The sequence below is a fragment of the Rhinopithecus roxellana genome, chromosome 12 (assembly GCF_007565055.1).
Source record: "Rhinopithecus roxellana isolate Shanxi Qingling chromosome 12, ASM756505v1, whole genome shotgun sequence".
In the NCBI taxonomy this organism is placed as follows: Eukaryota; Metazoa; Chordata; class Mammalia; order Primates; family Cercopithecidae; genus Rhinopithecus; species Rhinopithecus roxellana.
In genome coordinates, this window is record NC_044560.1 from 89,511,165 (window position 1) to 89,529,227 (window position 18,063).

The window sequence follows — 18,063 nt, forward strand, 5'->3', positions numbered from 1 at the left end:
GCAAAGGTTTTAGGCAAGGCTTCTAGAAAAGCTCTTCAAAGCCACCAACCACCAACTTAATTGAAAAGTACATTCTTTTTATCTTTCTCCCCTTCCTCTTTTTTCCTTCCTGGAATGGGGGCATAATAGCTGCAGCTCTGGCAGCCATCACATGACCATGAGTGAGTTGACTTTGAGGATGAAAGGCACACTAAGGGGGGTGGAATAGAAAGATGGAAGAAGCCTGGGTCCCTGAGCACCCTGTCATGCTACTACTTTACTTATCACTAAATTTCGTGTTACAGGAAAGAAAAATAAGCCTCCATCTTTCTTTTTTCTTTTTCTTTCTTTCTTTTTTTTTTTTTTTTTTGACAGTCTTGCTCTGTCGTCCAGGTTGGAATACAATGGTACAATCTTAGCTTACTGCAACCTCCACCTCCTGGGTTCAAGCAATTATCTGCATCAGCCTCCCGAGTAGCTGGGATTACAGGCATCCACCACCACACCCGGCTGATTTTTGTATTTTTAGTAGAGATGGGGTTTCACCATCTTGGCCAGGCTGGTCTTGAACTCCTGACCTTGTGATCCACCTGCCTCAGCCTCCCAAAGTGCTGAGATTACAGGCGTGAGCCACCGTGCCCAGCCAAGGCTCCATCTTTCTTAAGCTGCTCTTATTTCAGTCCTTTGTTATTAGCAGTAAAACACAATTACTAGCTTTCCAGCAAAGAATGGGGGGAGGACATTCCAGATTGAGAGAACAGCAAAAGCAAACCCATGGAGCTGTGAAAATATGGTAAGGTCAGGGAATAACAAAATGTCCAGTGCAGCTGGAATCCAGGATATATGGCAAGAGAGTCAAAGAGGATGTCAAAAAAGTAGGTAGAAGGTAGGCCTCAAATATATTCCTTTCTAAAAAGTAGTATAAAATCAAAATCATTTTATCTGGTGTTCAAATCTTTTCACCACCTGAATCCCTACTTTTCCAGACTTATTAGCTACTTCTCATAGACAGATGGACACTGACTCATGATGGTTCAACTTACAATTTTTTGACTTCATGATGATGTGATAGTGAAATGCATTTAGTAGAAACCATACTTTGAATTTTGAATTTTGATCTTTCCCTGGGCTAGCGATATGTGGTACCATACTCTTGCTCGATGCTGGGCAATGGCAGTGAACTGAAGCGCCCAGTCCAGTCACGTGATCGCAAGGTTACAACAGATATTCTACAATGTACTGTGTTGCCAGATGATTTTGTCCAACTGTAGGCTAATGTCGGTGTTCTGAGCACATTTCAGGTAGACTAGGCTAAGCTATGACATGCAGTAGGTTAGTGTATTAAATGCATTTTTGACTTACAATAGTTTCCAGTAAAGATGAGTTTATTGAATGTAGCCCCATGAATCCAGGAGCATCTGTACTTGGAATGCCAGACACATGGAATCACTTGGCATTGCTGCAATTCATGAATAGTTTCGACTTTGTGCCGTTGTACTTACTTTTCCCTTTCGCCACCTCTCTGCCTGACTAATGGCTGCTCAGGACTTTAGACAAAGCCCAAGATTATCCCTGCCCCTTGGCTCTCCACTACCCCACCCATCTGATATCGGTGTTTCTCCTGTGGCTTCCCAAAGCTTTCTACTACTACTTCTGTAAGAGATCTAATATTCCACTCAGGGACTTATCTGCCTCTGCTCTGAGATCACAAGCTTCTAAAGGGTGAGAACTCTCTTATATTTAATTACTCTGCTCCATAGTTAGCAGAATGCCTACTACATACCAAATGCGCAATAGGTAATTGCTCATCAGGTAAATAATTGAGTGAATAGATGGGATGAAAAGCTTTGAATGCCAGGTTAAGGAATTCCAGCTTCATCCTGCAAGCTGTGGGAGGCAGCAGAATGAAATCACAGGTGTAAATGTGGTTTGGAATTCTGCTCTCGTGGCCAGTATGAAAGAGAGACTAGGAAGCAGGGAAAGCCTGGAAGTGGAGAGACTTTTCAGGACACAGGTGGAGCAGCTCCCAACCAGGGTCCCTGCCCTGTCTTGAAATGGTTAAGGTGGCCAAGGCACACGCCTCTGCAGAGGAGAAATTTCCCTGTCCTTGCCTAAGTGAATGGCTGGGATTAAAGTGACAGCCCACCTTAGTGATGGCGGCATAATTGGTTGTTCAGCTCTGTCCTTGTCAGAGCGCTGACAGTTCTGCAGATGCCCTGCTCAGCTCTCCAAAGGTTAGCCTCAGCTGGTGCGGCTGTTCATTAATCATTCCTCCCTGACAGGCCTTGGTGCAGCCCACAGCTGCCACACCAGCCCCCACAGTCCCCACCCCACCCAGCCAGGCTGGAGGCAGCCTGAGCTCCTCAAGGGACTATCCCTACACAGGGAGACACGCGGTCTGTGCCCCTCCACCACGCTGCTGCCACTGCTGAATGAAGAACACTGATAAAAGAATTTCCCTGGGTTCTCCCTTCCTGGAACTAGGATTTGAATCACCTTACAAGCTCTCCTGACATCCTTGACTTTATCTGCTGCTCTGCTCCACACTCACAGAAGCTTCTTACTGAGAGGAGGGCAACTGTAGCCCAAGAGTTCCAGAAAGACAAGAAGGCCAATGGATCTGGGGTACATGTGCTGAGAAGACACAGGACCTGGCTTAGGGACTGAATCCTGGGCAGAATGTGCATCACCTCCAAGTTGTGAATTCCACACGCTGTAAAAAATGCTTATGAACCACTAGTTATGACTCAAAACAGGACAGGTGTATTTGTGCATAAGTTGGTTCTATGTCAAGAATATTAGGGAAAGGACTATCCTTCTGGTCTTTGGGGCAGAGTAAGCTGAAAGCGGGCTGGGGAATCTAATTCCCTTGGCTAAAAAAGACCACCCCTCTCCTCTACTCTCTCCCTTGCTCGCTTCCTTTCCCTTCCACCTTCAGCATGGTGGGTGGACTGAGCCAAGGATGGTGGATGGGATTCTAACCAAACCAGTGAGGTTGAAGGAAGGCTTGAGGGGTCCAGGCAAGCAGGGAGAAGAGAGGACAGAGAACAGGGCCGGGGTGGGGACACAGCAGAGGCTGTAGTGTGGGTCAGGAAGTGTGGGCAGAGTGGAGGGTGAGGTTAGACTTGGGGTGATATGGTGGGGTTCATTAGAAAAATCCTTTGCCCGAAAATCCATGCCTAAGTGAATGGCTAGGATTAAAGTGACATAGACCAAGAGTGCCAAACGCCTTTCTGGGCTTTGGCTCTCAGGCTGCCCAATTCCTCAGGACCTCCTCCCACTTTCTTTTCTCATTCCTTTTCATCTTCTTTGATGTTTCATCCCCTAATTTGGCCACTTGGCTCCACCTCTTCCCTCTGCTACCTTGGTCTGCTACATCAAGTGGATCAGATCTGGCTCTCAACTAACCAGATCTAGAATTAGAAATTCCGTTACAGTTCCCTGCCCAGCCATCCTTCAAGAGCAAAAGCATGTTCCCAAGTCCCGGGTCTGGGCTCCAGGGCTGCCGGTTAGTATGTGCACAACGCAGGAGTCATCATTTCCCCCCATCGATTATCTGTCCCCCCGCAAAGTTTCCAGAGGAGCAAACAAGGACGCTGGGAGATTAGCATTCAGCTGGTTTTTCAGACTCCAAACCACAAACACCTGCATTCTCACATCCAAAGAACCCACACACAGTCAGTCAAGAAACTGAGAGAGTACAGGCTGAGCTCCCCCAAATTCACACCCAGATAAATAAGAGATCTTTCTCAAATGCTTCCTAATGACAATTAACATCTCCCACGTGTACCTAGCAGCCTTTCACATACATCCTTCTGCTTAATGTTTACAATAGTCTCTCGTGGAGGATAAGATTATCCTCATTTTCACTTGAGAAAACTGAGGATGAGAAAGAATCAATACTCAAAATCATACAGCTGGTATACAGGTCCCTTAATGCTCTGGGCAGACCAGGTAGAAACAGGCAAGTCCCTGGAGTTTGCAAATCCTACATCCTTCCTTCTTATCATGCTGTCACTAAGGGGCTTGCTGCAGCTTTAAGCCAGGGCTCCTCAACAGCAGTACTCTTGGCATTTGGGGCCAAGGAATTCTTTGTTGTGGGCACAGCCCTGTGCCTTGTAGGATGTCTAGCAGCATCCCTGGCCTCTGCCTACCAGATGCCAGTAGCACCTCCTCCCCAAGTTGTGACACCAAAAATGTCTCCAGACATTGCCAAATGTCCCCTGGGGAAGGGGGACCAAAATCACCCCTCGCTGAGAACTGCTGTGTTGTGCTCTTCCACTCTGTGTTACTCTTCACATTACCTACCTGAGGCAAAGGGCTGTTTTCCATGCGTGAGACAGACCCTCCTGATACATGAGAAGTCAAGGACTATAGCAAGGTCAGATCCCTATGAAAGACTGTGCTTGGCAATGATAATGAAGAATGAGAAGGTCATTTTGAGCAGAAATCCAGAAGACACATATTGTGGGGGAGGGGTATATATTGGGAATTTGTTCCAAACTGCCAACTTTTAATCTATCCATCGGGCTCTCCATCTTCTGATTCATTAATCCATCCATCATATGCTGTTCTACTCATTTTGCATCCATTCCCTGGTGTAAGGTCTGTGCAAGGCACCAAATGGGAGAGAAAAGTCACCCATGGATCCTTCCTGCGGGGCTGTGGAAGGCAGTCAAAGCCTCAGCTCTGCAGCAGTAGACTATGTAGCCTGAGCAGGTCTTTGAGCTTCAGTTTCCTAAAAGTAAAAATAGTATGTTCCTTGTAGAATAACAGTGGGAACGTAATGAGCTAATGTACGTGAAAAGTGCTTTATATGTGATACAAATATTAGCCGTTATTATGGAGAGAAGTTATGTTGGACAAGTACAAGGAGACTGTAGTATTTATTTTTTATTTTATTTTATTTTTTTTGAAACAGAGTCTCACTGTTGCCCAGGATGGAGTGCAGTGGTATGACCTCAGCTCACTGCAACCTCCACCTCCCAGTTTCAAGCAGTTCTCCTGTTTCAGCCTCCTGAGTAGCTGGGACTACAGGCGTGTGCTGCCACGCCCAGCTAATTTTTGTGTTTTTGGTAGAGACAGCATTTCACCATGTTGACCAGGCTGGTCTCGAACTCCTGACCTCCAGTGATTTCCCCCCACCACGGCCTCCCAAAGTGCTGGGATTACAGATGTGAGCTACTGCACTCGGCCTGAGACTGTAATATTTAAAGGATACAATTAAAAATGGGCAAAAGATTTGACAAGGAATTTACAGAAAAATGCAAATGGCCAAGAAATACAAAAGGATGTTCAAACTCACCTGTATTAAGAAAATGGAAATTAAAACACTAAAATGCCATTTGTCACCCAGCAGATAGTAAAAAAAAAAAAAGCAAAATATTTACATTTAGCATCTAAAAGCTGGTGAGGGTGTGAGGAAACAGGCTTTCCTATACTTCACTGATGAGCTATAGCCCCACATCCTATCTGGAAAGTAATCTGCTAGTAACTATAAGAATTAAGCATATCATATTCTTTGACCCAGAAATCACACATTTGTGACTCTTTCCTACAGAAACTAAAACATCAGTATAAAAAGATGTGTGTATGAAGATTACAAAATGGAAAACAACAGGGAAAGATTTGAATAAATGTATAGAACATTTAAATGAATTAGATATATGTGAATTGGCATGGAGGAATGTCTGTAATATATTATCAAGTTAAGAAAGTAATTGTGTATGTGCAGTATGAGCCCATTTAAATATTAGTAGAAAACCCCTTTATGTGTGAATATATAAATGAATATGTTACTGCGAACATAAAGAAAGATATTGGAAGATGCAAACAAAACAAAACATTGCTTACCCAAGGAGGTGCTGGGGAGAGGAGGACACTGGAGAAGAAGAATGGGGAAAATATCATCCTTTACCTTATATGCTTCTGCATTTTGATTTTGTAATGTGAAAGGATTACGGCTCATCATAAAGGAATAGGAGAAGGGATGTAGAAATTCCAAGCAGGAGTTTCCTTCTCCGTGGAGAACGTGGCTGGGCAGGACTTGAAAGAATGAGTAGACTCAGGACTTTCCCAAACTGAGGGTGGGAGAATCAGGCCTGAGCCTTGAAATGAGAACTCCACATTTTAGGCCATGACTGAGCTTACACAAGTGTAGGGAAGCTGGACGGGGAACGCTGTCAGTCCCAGGTGGGCTGGGCTTAATCCCAGATAGAAAATGAATGATTGTCCAACGACACGAGCAAAGCCATGGTCATCCTGAACTTGGTAAAGACCACACAGTGAGTGGGTTTTCACTTCAGAATTCCTGGCCGGCTGAATTCTCCACCCAGCAGCCCTTCAGAGGGAGTCTTTTCTGCATCCCCCATTGAGGCTGGAGGAGAGGAGAAAAGAAAATCGCAAAGCCAGTTGGAAAACCTTCCTACTTTGTCTTTAGCATTAAAAAAATGCAAAGGTGATGAATTAGGCAAATTGGTTGATGTCAAGTTGTATCCATCAGAATGATTCAGAGCCCGGAATGAGTAATAGTAATGGGGAATAGCTGTTACTAAGACTAACCAAATTAGCATTATCGAAAAAGACAAAGGAAAAGCAGGCAGCCAGCAGGCACTCTGTCCCTGAGCCTGCCCCTCAGTTTCCACAGCCCAGCTTCTGCATGGAGCCCACCCTAACTGGGGGGCTGCTTCTTGCCTAAAGCATTCCCTGTGGGCTTGGAACTTTAACAAGATCAAAGAATATTCACATCCATTTTCTTATTTGATCACATTCTTAGCAGGCCAATGGCATTGGCTCCATTTCACAGCTAGGGATCCGAAGCTCAGAGAAGTGAAAAGGTCTGCCCAGTGTCACGGTCACATAGCTGGTAAGTAACAAAATCTCGCTTTCAACTCAGGATTCATGAATCTTAATCCAGGACTTAAGTGCCTGTACTTTCTACAGAATGTCCATTTAAAAAAAGGGAAAAAAAAAAGGACCTACTTTTTTTCTCTACCCATTGATTAACAGTCAAAAGTAGGAGCTAGGTGGATGCATAGAGAGGTGAAAGGGAAGAATATGAAAGAACTCTACAGGAGGATCACAGCTCCACAAAACCTCCCCATGGGCCCGGACCAAGGTGCCTGGGTCTGCTGGACATGTTTAGGACGCTTGACCTCTGCTGGCCTTTTGAGCTCAAGAAGTCCTGCTTTGTTTCGAGTGACCCCACCACATTCCGTTACAGCTAATTGGCCTACGGCAGCCCCTGAACCATCAAGGGCAGCTGGTCCACAGGTCAGCCACAAAAGATGACCAGGACCAGATCCCCTCTGTATCAAGAATTTGAACAGGGCTGGGCGTGGTGGCTCAAGCCTGTAATCCCAGCACTTTGGGAGACCGAGACAGGCAGATTATCTGAGGTCAGGAGTTCAAGACAAGCCTGGCTAACATGGTGAAACCCTGTCTCACAAATTAGCTGGGCGTGGTGGTGGGTGCCTGTAGTCCCAGCTACTTGGAGGCTGAGGCAGTAGAATCACTAGAACCCAGGAGGCAGAGGCTGCAGTGAGCCGAGATCGTGCCACTGCACTCCAGCCTGCGCAGCACAGTGAAACTCCATCTTGGGGGAAAAAAAAAAAAAAAAGAATTTGAACAAGAAACAAAGAGAGAGGCTGCCATTGTTAGCAGGGCCATGGTGCACAGCTGGGTGTATTCACTTCCTGGGGCAGCCAGGACACATGAGCACACATTGGGCGCCTTAGAACAACACAAACATCTTCTCTCATAGTTCTGGAGGCTGGAAGTTCAAAACCAAGGTGCAGTGGGGCTGTGCTCCCTCTGAAGGCCCTAGGGAGGAAGACTTCCTTGCCTCCTGGTCTCTGGAGTCTACTGGCAATGCTTGGTGCTCCTCGGCTTGTGACAGCATCACTCCATTACCTGCCTCCAGCCTCACGTGACCATCTTCCCTCTATGTGTTCCATGCACCTCTGTGTCTTTTCATATAAGGACACCAGTGATTGGATTTAGGGGCCACTCAAATCCAGTATGACCTCATTTTAAATTGATCAACTCTGCCAAGACCCTATGTCCGAATAAGTTCATATTCATAGGTACTGAAAGTAAGGACTTCAACATATCTTTCTGGAAACACAATTCAAGCCACAACCCTGGGCCACAATAGTACAGTAGAGAAGGCCCACGGACGGCTGCCTCTGAGGCCCCCAGATCTCCCTTCAACTTAAAACTCCCTGCAGCTCCGGCCTCAGGGAAGCTGAGCTGTCAGTCACGGGTCCCTGGGAGAGCCCTACTTTTGAATCCCTGGGTCCCGCTGCGAGTCTTCTTCCAATGCTTCCCCTGTGCTTTTTTCTGATGGTTTGACAGGGGTTATTCCTTGCAAACAAAACAGACCAAAAATAAAGTTAAGTTTAATGTTTATTTTTCTGCCATAAATTTGCTTAATTCTATAATTTAAAAGCATTAAGATGCTTCAGAGGCTCCTTTTGTTGGAAAGTAGAACATTTCTCTCATGTGCTGGCCCAGCCTAGTCACTGGGATTTTTTTTTTTTTTTTTTTTTTTTGCTGAAACAGCCACCTCTTGTCACCAGGATAAACAGAGACACCCCAAGGAAACCTGAATTAGAGTCACTGGTGCATTCCTAAGAGGACCTTGGTTAGACCCCAAAGAAATCAGACTAGGACACAACATTCTTTTAGCAAAAACCATGAAAAAGCTGCCTCCAGAGGGGCCAGCCTGCCTGAGTCATCACTGTGTGGGAAGGACTGGAGCCAGCTGTCCCACTGGCGGGGGTCTGAATTTCTCTGCGAAGTCACACTTCAAGAGAATCACACAGTCCCAAGTTGACAGCTGAGGTGGGAATGGCAGCTCTACTCTTTCACCCTTCCCTCTCCTCCCCAGTCATCCTCCATCCTTTCAAGCTGAGAGCTCTCCCATGCCAATCCACACCCTCCTCTATTCATGGTGAAATGCCCCCCTCCCCCAGGCAGGGGCCCTAGAGATGGTGCTGGTTGTAAATATCCTGACTGTGTGCAAGGAGAGGAGACACGAGGTCCTTGCACTCTGAAATGATCAGCTTCATGACTGTAATTACATAAATTACATCTAAAATTTCCTATAAATTCCATATGTAATCCTACAAATTCAGTGTGTTTCTATTAAGAAGATTGGTATATTCATGTGTGAGAGAGAGTGTGTGTAGAGAGGATTAGAGAGAGGGTAGGGGATCCATTGGTTTAGATAGAGGCTCACAAAAACCCTGTATCTGGCCCCTCCCTGGCTTCATGAAGCCCCTACAGCCTAACTGAGCAAGCAACCCCCACATCTTGGAAAAATTTCAGACCCAATGCTACGGCAATCACTGCTTACTCCCCTTGTGTGATATGAGCTCTGTACTTTGGTGGGCAAAACATACAAATCACAGTGCTTCCCCTTTACAAGTGAAGCATGCACAAGGAACACAGGGAAGTCTGGAAAGCGGGCAGGGCTGGGGTTGTCAAGCCTGATTCCTGATCCTTCCATGTACTTTTAGGACCCTGCTAACCCTCAGTGCTCCCTCGGCATATCTGCCCACCTTTAGGAGTCTAAGCCTGACCTCAGGGATGAGGAACTTCAACTCTAGCCAATTCTTGGCTAGATGCAATTCTTGGTGATGCAGCACCAACATCGCCATGTTAGTCACACCTTAACCTTGTTTCCCAGTTTTTGACTGAGCTGATGCCCTGCTCCCTGGGCTTTCGGTTTTTTGTTTGTTTGTTTGCTTGCTTGTTTGTTTGTTTGTTTTCTGGAGTCCTATCTACTGCCGCAAAACTCTTAGACTGGAGTCCAGCTTGTTTTTTTGTTTTATTTTGTTTTGTTGTTGAGACAGAGTCTCTCTCTGTGGCAAACGCTGGGTGCAGTGGCGCGATTTTGGCTCACTGCAACCTCTGCCTACTGGGTTCAAGCAATTCTGCCTCAGCCTCCAAGTAGCTGGGACTACAGGTGCCCACCACTATGCCTGGATAATTTTTGTATTTTTAGTAGAGACGGGGTTTCACCGTATTGGCCAGGCTCTTCTCGAACTCCTGACCTTGTGATCACTCACCTTGACCTCCCAAAGTGCTGGGATTACAGGCGTGAGCCACCGCACCTGAGCCGAGTCCAGCTTGTTTTTACCATGCTACTCTCTCTCCCAGGGACTGTGGTCCCAGGTTAATTCAGATCACAGGCTGAGACTTTGACAGCTGCCACAACCCTCCCTTCCACCTGCAGAGTGTGTCAGGCAGGGTGGAGGGAAGGGGTGGCTACTCAGGTTCTCCCTCCTAGCCCTTCTCCATCTGCCAGTCCCACTACAGTGACCCAGCATATGCCCTGCTGTATCCCAAGACAAAACAGATTTCACAATATGTGGCCAGCACAGAGGTGAGTTGTCCTTGCTACTGTCTCGGGCCTTTCCCTCAAGGTAATCCAGCCCTGAACACTCAGCAAACAACTGGTTGTCAGAATGTTTCCCAGGGTGGGAATGAGCAGAGAACCCCATGCTGTTAGTCTAAGGTTTCTGGAACTAGAAGGGCCCTTAAAATCATCCAGCCTGATACATCATTTTACAGATGAGAAAACGGAGGTCCCCAACTCTAGCCTGAGAGGAAGGTAAGATCAGGGGCAGACACATATTTATCAACTGCACGCGTCGAGGGCTACTATAGACTCAGCATTACAGATACAGCCTCTGCTTTTGGAGGCACAGTGTCCAGAGTAGGACAGAGCAGACTCACAAGTGCAATCCACCGAGGAAGTGCTGTGATGGGGATGATATGGCGGCATGGTGTCCAGAGGAGGACAGAGCAGACACAGGGGTTCAATCCAGCAGGGAAGTGCTGGGATAGGGGTGGCATATGATGGACATGAGAGCCAGAACACAGGCTTCTACCCCTGAGGAGCAGGGAAGGTTGACTAGGGGCCAAGAAAATGTGGCCTGCATCCTCAAGACAATATTTGCTCAGCACAAGGTGTGAATCCAGTGTTTTTCACCTTTTCATTTCCAGTGCTAAACCAAAGCCATCTATGGTGGCAGACTGAACCAGAGAATTCGTTATGAAAACTACATAGTGCGTGGTCTGAGGTTGATGGCTTATAAATGGGAACCAACCACTGCTTTCAAACATACTCTTCCCTGCCCCGTCATGCCATCTTGGGGAGAACTCAGAGCTTTCTTCTCACTTGTAGTCATGAGAATATTCTCTGTTGAGGTAGTTAAGACTTATTTCCAGGTATTAAAAAGGCCAAAGTATCCAAATAAAAATTGCCCAAATTGAAATTTCTGTCTTGCATATGATTCAAAGCCACTTCACTTTGCCAGGTTCATCCCTGGGGCTGGGAAGGGGGTGTGGCCTACTGGACAAGGAGAAGGGGGCGTGGCCTGCTGGACATACAGAAGGGGATGTGGCCTACTGACAGAGAAGAGGATGTGGCCTACTGGACAGAGAGAAGGGGGTGTGGTTTACTGGACATAGAGAAGGGGGTGTGACCTACTCTTTCCTTGCTTTTCCCTTTTTAATCCTCATCCCATTGCTGTTCTTGGCTACTCTAGAATAGAGGCAAGAGAAGTAGGGATTATAAGGAAAGAATATGAGTCTTATCTTTAATGGTCCTACAGTCCTCTCTTGGCCAATGCTGGTTAGCATTAATGCTCTTAATGTGACAGGCCTTCAAGTGCTGGCTCTCTCACTGGGAAGTTTCTACTGGGACATCCACCCTCCATGGCCTCCTGACATGAGCAATGTGCCTTCTGGCTGACCTCTTGCAATTTTTGTCTTACCCCAGGATCTGCACTAAAGGAATCCTCTTGCCTGGAAGGTGGAATGTCCTCACCACCTAAGACTGCCTAAACCCAGTTGTCCTCCATAGCAACCACTTCCCTCCTGAGATACTCATGTGCCTTTGCCATGTTCCACAATGACATGCTGGCTGCTCATCTGCTGTCCTACCTTTGCCCTCACAATTGCAAATGACTCCAACCACCACTTGCCTTCAGAATTCCCCAGTCACCAGTTTCTATATTCACGTGCCAAGGAACGCATGCCAAGCTCTCCAAGCACTCTCCCACCTGTGCTTCACTCCCGGCTATCACCGGGTAGGCTTGGAAGCTTCTGCAGCTCAGCAGTTGTCCAGCTGAAGAGTGAGATGCCTGTCTGCACTTGCACAGGCATTTCACGCTATGAGAGGCCCTCTTGGAAACCTGTTACTTGGCTTGGGGAATGAGGATACCCACTCCCCTTATTTTCACCATGGGCCAGGAAAGGAAAAGGCACAGCTCTCCTCTTCAAGCCAACGGCTCACTATACCTCTCAATTTCCTCCTTCAATCAACTCTAGTTCTTCTGTCTATATGGACTGAGGATGGGCAACAGGGAAAAGACTGGGGTCAGTTTGGCTGCCTTTCTGGAAGCCCCAGAGAGGTTATCTGGTAGCAACTGTTTCCATCTATTTCCATCCAATATTCCTGCTATTTCAAGATAAGAGGAAAGTCATGTTAACATCCTATTTCACTTGAATCATTGCTTTCACTGATGAGGGTAATTGGTGTAATCCCTAGACTATAGAAATCATGTAGCCCATCTCCCTGCTGTGGCAGAGAGGAGAGCCTGGGGTCCAGAAAGGGGAAAATTGGCCTAGCAGCCCAGGGACAACCCCCAGAAACCCTGACCTGAGACTTAAGCCCCATCCCCTGCTTTTCCCTTGATTGTCTCCACCAGACCAGTGAATCATCTCACCGGAAACCGTGTTCAGCACAGTCCTTTGCTTACTGAAAGTCAAGGCTTCTGGAAAAGCCTGAGGCTGAAGCTGTGGTACTGACTAGGGGCTGGGGGCAGGGAGTGGATCTTTGGCTCCAGGAAAGGGAGCAAAAAGCTAATGCCAGGCAGGTCAGGAGCCCTAAAGGGGAAATGTGACAGTAATTAAGGAGGAAGCTGGCCTTCTCATCCTGGGTCATGACCACTCCCTATAGTCTCTGTCGAGGTCACTTGAAGCGGAAGATTGTATCCGGCCAGACACTGGAGGCACAAGCCCAGCAAAGTGTTCAGGACAGCTTTATTTAATTCCCTGTCCATATGGAAATGCCCTGCACTTGAACGGTTTGGAAGCCACAATTGCATTAGCCGTCTGGAGCTCCCATAAGCTCAATCAAGCCATAATCAAGGATCTTCTGTGATTGTCCATTATCTGCCTCTCAGCCAGAGAGGCACGTTCTTGAGGGAAAGTGATCAGAGAGCTGCGTTCTTGGCACTAATTACATGCTAGCCTGCATCTGTGTCCCTCCCGCAGCCGTCAGGAGCCATTGTGGATGGCCCCGGGACATCTCACCCACTTCTGTTCAGGTGACCCTGAGCAGGCTGAGCCCCCAGAATAGAGTCCATGCTGATCAGTAAGAATATGGCTTCCCAGGCAGATGAGGTCTTGTGGTTCAAATGTGACTGCATGTTTTACATTGAAAGCACCCTGGGGTGCTTAGGAAGGGGCTACTGCTGGGTCAGCAGATAATTCTCCACGGGAGCCCAGAGAACATCTGGAGATGCAGCAAAAACAGCCAGATGGACACCTCTTGAGATCAGCAAGGACAGAGAGGAAGCAAGCACTAGAGGCATCAACCAGCCCTGCCAAAAAAAAGGGCATCATCGTTTGCATAAGCCCTGCCACTGTCTGGCTTCTGCTGATTTCTAGCAGTGTTCTCTCATTCCCCATATCAGGTGTCCTCACCTCGAGCTGAAATGGGTTCCTCCAGCCCCACTTGCTCCCACCTCTCTACCCAGTCCCTGCTGCCTGATTGTTCGCTTGCCCTCAACATGGCATGTCCAAACATTATTTGGACCTCATTTCTGGGTCCAATCTCCAGTGCCAGGGCTGCTACAAAGACCTCCATGTTCACCCAAGTGAGATGTGGCCTCTCCCTTCACTTAAGTCCCCAGTAACATCTCTTCTGGTGCTTATCAGTTTGGGCTGCAGGCGGGTTGTGTTCAGTGGACTGAGAACTCCTCAAGAGCAGGAGCTGCCTCCAGCTTCATGTTTCCTTTAAGAAATGTAAAAAACATCACACAAAAGTTTGGTCAGATGTGGTGGCTCATGCCTGTCATCTCAGCTCTTTGGGAGGCTGAGCAAGAGGATCTCTTAGGGTCAGCAGTTGGAGGTTACAGTGATGTTTATGCCACTGCAATCCATCCTGGGTAATGCAGCGAGACTCTGTCTCAAAAAAACAAACAAACAACACACACACACACACACACACACACGAACAGAGAATAATGAAACCATCACATGTGTCCCTTCAACTAGAACAAATTATCATTAAATTTGTACCACACTTGCTTCACTTAAAAAACGAAAACCAGAAAACATGATAGATAAAGTTGATGTCACCTTAGCATAGGTATTAAAAGAATATAAAGCTAATAAATGGCTCTAGAGCCAGATTGTCTGGGTTCAAATCTCCATTCTGCCACTCATTAGAAAGTTGACCATGGACAAATTACTCAACCCTTCTATGCCTCAGTTTCCACTTCTGTAAAAACTGTGGTATGTTGTCACGAAGATTCAATGAGTTAGTGCATGTCAAACTCATAGAACAGCACCTGCCTGTAAGTATTCAATAAATGCCATCTCTTATTTAATCTTCCATCCCTAAACCTATTTCTCAATGCACCCCTCCCAACCCCAAACAGAGGCAACCATATCATGAGTTGAGTATATATGTGCTTTCAGTTCAAGCTGTACACTTTTACTTCCAAATGTATATAACCACAAAAAACTATAGTATTTTTTGTATGTGTTCCTTACTAATATTGATTAGTATCCTTTGAGTTGCAAATTCTGAAAGCCCACCTCTACCTGGCTTAAACTTTGAGGAGGATTAACTAGCTTCCATAACTGAAAAGTTTAGCGGCAAGGAAAAGTTTAGGGTTGACCTGATTTATCAGCTCAAAAATGTCATCTAGGACCCACTTTCTTTTGACACCTGGCTCATCTTTCCACGGTGTCAGCTTTATCCTAGAGCTAGCTCCTCCTCATGGTTGTAAAAGGCTACCAATGGCTCTAGGACTGCAGACTTTGCTGGGAGAGAGGGGGTCATTCAGGAAGTGCTCTGAGAAAAGTGAGGAAGCTGCTTCTCTAGAAGCCTCAAGAAAGTTTTCACTTCTCATGGCCTAAAATGGTTTATGCACCTCTGAACCAGGTATTATGACCATGGGTTGAGATTCTATTGATAAGCCTTGGCCTCAGACATGTGCCCCCTGTAAGGGGAGGGTAGAGACAGGCTCTCTAAAGGTACACAGGCTGCACAGGTTGCTGTGGACATCTGCACAAAATTATAATGAGAATGGGGAATGGATGCTGAAGAGGCAAAAAGATCCTCTACAAATGGTATCATAAAACTTACATTGTTCTTCCTCCAGCTTTTCTCATTTAATGTTTTGGCTTGCTTTTGAGATCTTTCTGTTTGGTATAAACATCTAGTTTATTCCTCTTAAAAATGAGTAATATTCTATCTATGAATAAAGCCACATTTCTTTGGCCATTTCTCTACTGATAGATTTTTTTATTATTTCTGTGTTGATTTCTTTTTTAGTATTGCAAACAGGGGTGCAAGGAACAATGGTGTTCATGTCTTCTTAGAGACTGTCTCGGTCATCTTTGTGTTTGCTTCTAGTTCCTGCAGTGGCCAAGCCCACGGGTGGGCTCAGCAGGTACCTGTTGCATGAATGAGTGAATGACTCAATGAGTAAATGAATAAATTCTCTTTTTTCCCCAGCTATGAGCTATTGAAATGGTCATTGCAGGATGCTGGTTATGGAACCTATAATGCTAGCATTCAAATGGTGCTTTTACTTTCCTAGAGGGGCAAATGAAGACTCAGAGAGGGAAAGTTGGAAGTCATGTCATGAGTCTACAGCACAACCGGAATTTGAACCCAAGTTCACTGACTCCAGACAGCTCTTCTTTCCACTCCATTGTATCCTTTACTGCTCTGGGCCACTCACGTCACTCATCTAACCAAATTCTTTTGCTCCTATAATTTGTTCCACAAATTCATCTGTGAGTTACCTGCAGCCTTGCATGTGCTTCTCTCCCTGACCAGTGGATGGGCTCCCCATGGGCAGGGCTTAGGTCTGATGCTTCTCTGTTAGCCAAGACCAAGGCAGACTCCAAATGCATCCCAGGCTTGCTTATATAGGCCCCTCCTGAAGGACGATGGCCCAGGGTCCAAGAACCTCTGGCAGGAAGAGCCATCAAAGATTTTCTAACCCAATTTCCCAGCAAGAACCACTGTCACACATCTTCTGGCTCCTTCTTGGATAAGTGATAAGCCAGTCTCAACCTCCTTTGGTGGCCACTGTGTTTTGGACAGTTCGACCTGAAAGCCTCACCCGCCTCAAACACCTACCCAATGCTATCCCTCTGCCTTCTGGAACACTAAGAATAAAGCCAGTTTTTCCAATACTGGAGGGAGCCCAAGTGTGCTTTCCCTCAGGGAAAAAAAAAATTTCCAATTCCCAAATCCAACCTGTGCAAAACGGTTTTATGTGTGCGCACATGCATACGCACACCCACACACACGGCCTCAGTTGCCCTCTCCTACCCACTTTGGTTTGACTGTGCTTGTAGGACCTCCTTCCCACTACCTGAGCAGCTGACACTCACTCTTTGGGTATCAGCCTAAGCATCACTTCCTTTGGGGAGTCTTCCTTGAATTCCAAAGTCTGAAGTTTGGGTTAGGTGCTTTGCTTTTTTTTTTTAATGGAGTCTTGCTCTCTTGCCCAGGCTGGAGTGCGGTGGCATGATCTCGGCTCACTGCAGCCTCTGTCTCTCAGGTTCAAGTGATTCTCGTGCCTCAGTCTCCTGAGTAGCTGGGATTACAGGCACGTGCCACCACGCCCAGCTAATTTTTGTATTTTTAGTAGAGACAGAATTTCACCATGTTGGTCAGGCTGGTCTGGAACTCCTGACCTCAAGTCATCCATCTGCCTTGGCCTCCCAAAGTTCTGGGATTATAGGCATGAGTCACCGCACCCAGTCTGAGTTAGGTGTTCTTGTAGGTGCCCTTGTTCTACACTGCAGTTCCCTAACCCAGCAGTCATCATCCCAGAGTGCATGGTCAGTATTCTCATGTGTACCCAACAAGGCTGGGAGCTCCTTGAGGGGAAGGATAACGTCCGTTATGTCCACTGCTTTATTTCCAAAGACCAGCATACTGTCTGGCCTCTTACAGGCACTGCATGCATAGTTATGAAACAAATTAAGGAGTAAAAGAATTTCACAATAGAAGAGAAAGTGAAAGAATGAAAAACTAAAAAAAAAAAAAGAAAAAGAAAAAGTTTTCAGTGCAGGTAGGAAAAAAGAATAAAAAAGGAAAAGGAAAAACTATGGTTTGATTGTGAAAAATCAAGAGGTTCAGTCCTTCCCTTTCCCCAACCTCAGTATGTCTCTCCTCAGACCCTGAAATGCCCATGGCTCCAGGCATTTCACAGTCTGTCATCCTGTCAGCTACTCGTGAACTAGCAGGCAACTCACACCCTGAGACCTTCATTGAGCAGCTGGTCTCTTCACTTGCTGTTGGGAAAGCCAAGGCAAGAGCAAGACAAAGAGCTGGGGTGGGAGGGACGTGATGGTATACCAGGTCCTCAGGAGGCCACAAGATAAAATGGAACGTTGACCTGGAACACTGAGTTTACTTGAAGAAGTATCCAGGAAGTACGAGGAACAATATAAGACCTCTTTTAATATTAAAATAAAGTTGGATACATTATAAAGTAGTATGCACAATCTGGGTTCCTTTTAAAAATAAAGCACAAGACCTCAAGGAAATTTTATTGTTGTATAAGAAAGAAGCATCATTCATTCATTCATTCCCTCTTTCAATGGAATTCTTCTGTGCCAGGCACTGTTCCAGGCTCTAAAACTACAGTGAAAAAAAAAAAATTCTTTCATGGAGCTTACATTTTAGTGATGGGAGATATACAACAAACAAAATAAATAAATAAGATATATGATAAGTTAGGCGGTGATAAGTGATGTGGAGAAAAATAAACCAGAGAAGCAAGGGGAATAGGAATTTTGGCAGAAATGTGT